Source organism: Benincasa hispida, chromosome 7, assembly GCF_009727055.1.
Source record: "Benincasa hispida cultivar B227 chromosome 7, ASM972705v1, whole genome shotgun sequence".
NCBI lineage: Eukaryota > Viridiplantae > Streptophyta > Magnoliopsida > Cucurbitales > Cucurbitaceae > Benincasa > Benincasa hispida.
In genome coordinates this window covers 28,614,937-28,617,578 of record NC_052355.1, presented here as the reverse complement: position 1 = coordinate 28,617,578, position 2,642 = coordinate 28,614,937, and positions in this window count along the sequence as shown.

Sequence of the window (2,642 nt, the reverse complement as noted above, 5' to 3'; positions counted from 1 at the left end):
TTGCCGGTCATTGACATTTATAGCCAAGAACCTTCTCAAATATGGCAACAACGTGGAGAGATTGATGGCCAAGATGTCTGTTTCTTCGCCAATCTCAAGAAGAAAGAAGTCTCGAGTTATTAGAAAAGTCGACTCTAATGGGACTACTTGAAGTGATGAGAACAAGGTAAACAAAGTGTTTTCTTCCGTCAATAATGTCTTGATTGATAGTGTTAAACGATTTCATTATGAAAACTCTAAAGTAAAGTTTAATGATACTCGCTCTTGGATCATGTATGAGTACATCCTTCATCTACTTTTGTACCAAAAGGGGTAGTACATGATCCTTCCATACTTTGTTAGCTTTGGAACAAAATTTTGAATCAAGGAAAAAGGACATTCTCCACGGCAATACAAACATCAATTTTTCTCAATTGGCCAAAAGCTACAACAACACAAATGAAAATACGTAAAGATCAAAATCCTAAATGTAGAAAATTGGAAAAATGAGTGGTTGGTCGTTCAGAAAATGAACTTTGCATTAATGGGTTTAATTTTGAAACCAATTTTGCATCGATATGGGACGATTTACTCAATTTATGCATGGATACAATTTGAAATCACCTCACATTCAAGATGATATCCTTCAACCTTTGGAAATAGACAAATTAAACTGAAATGAGATTGGGAAATCAACATTATGACAACGTGGAACCTACTAGTAAATGGTATGTAAACAAATTTTATTTTGATTTATATTAAAGTTACTTCATTTTTTTAGATAGATAGTTGCCTTTAAAAAGAGTTTATTCATTATCAATGTTCTTAAACAAAAGATGTTTATTTTTTTGTAGTTCAACAATACGAATGAAATCACATGATTGATATAATTCAATTGATGTAGAAATGTTGAAAAAATATATCGAGATAAGACTTCAAAAAATATTCAACAATGTGGAATCTTCGAACGGAGAAAAAGATTCACATTATGATCATAAAATATGGTACATATGAAGCATTTTTATTTTGATTTTTATATATCAATAATTTCTTCATTTCGATTTATAATTATCTTTCAAGAGATCTTAATTTTGTAGATTTTGAAATTATTTTATTCCTTAACAATATTCTTTAAGGAAATATTTTGATTTTTCTTATAGTCCAATCATACAAATGAAAGTACTTGATCAAGATGATTCAATTGATGAAGACACATTATTTGCAAAAGAGCTCGAGATGGAACTTGAGCAATGCAATGATGTGACACCTTCAAATAGAGAAAATGATTTAAATTATGACAAAGAATGGTGTTGAAGTGGTCATCCAACTTCTTCATAGGCATATTCAACATGTGGGTTTAATTTGCTTTCCATAAACATTCTAATTCCTAATTTTTATTTTTATTCATCATTTTCACAAACTCATAATTTTGCAGACATGATCGTTTGTGGCATCACGTCATCATTCAACTTGGAGCAGATGAGATTTGCCATTTGTATAACTTTTCTATTATTTTTAGTTTAGATGAAACATGGAAATGTCAATCCTTCTTATAACCAATAATTAATTTTAGTGAAAAAAAATAGGGTCTGTTTGGTTCGCAATTCATATAATGTGTTATATTTTCAGATTCATTGAATTTAAAGAATATATGTTTGGTAGACAACCTAAATTCGATTTCTAAAAACTGTTTTCATATTCTGTGATCCAAATAGTACAAATTCTGAAAACAACATTCTATTTTTATGTTTTTCTTAGTATCCAGAATTTGAATATCAAAATTTAAAATGCATGATTGTATTAAATAAAGAATAAAAATATTTATAAATAAATATGTCATGTAATAAACTCAATTCAATTTTTTTAAAATTAAAATATATATTATGTAATTTATTATAGATTAAATTTGGTTAAATTCCAAGTATGATCCCTATTGTTTGCCTAAGTTAGTCTATATGATTTTAAATTTATAATTTAATTCTTATGGTTTGATATAACTTCATAATAGTCCCTATGTTTTGTTAAATCCTCTAAAATAGTCCTTACCCCTAGGACTATTAATTATGAAGTTTTTATCAAACCACAAGGGTAAATTCTAATTATAAATCATAAAACCTAAATTTTAACTTAATCTAAACTATAGGGACTAAGATTTCAAATTTTCCTATAAATTATATAATTTAAAAAACAATAATTACACAATTTTTTGACATAAAATATGTTCATAAATTAATTAATAATAATTTATTGTCAACTAATAATTAGTAGGTAACTACAACTAGTTTACAATTGTTTAAATTATAATACAATTTTTTAATTTTGCTACCAAACGCATATCTAAAAACATGAAATACTACTCTATTTTCATTTAATATTTTGTTTTCAAATTCTCTACCAAACGTATCTTAATTTTTCGATTTTGACATTTACTATTTATTTCCTCCTAAATTTTATATCATAGTTTTCACATTTTTTTTCTAATAAACACTTAAATTAATTAATAGTCAAGCTCTAAAAAGAAAAATTATTCTTTTATCCAAATGCCATCACTCCCTAGTAGTTATCGAACTTTTGAGAGGATGTTCATAGAGATGCCCATTAAAATCGTGGGGCAGACCCGTCTCGAACAGGCCGAGAAATCCCTGAATACACGAGGAATGGGG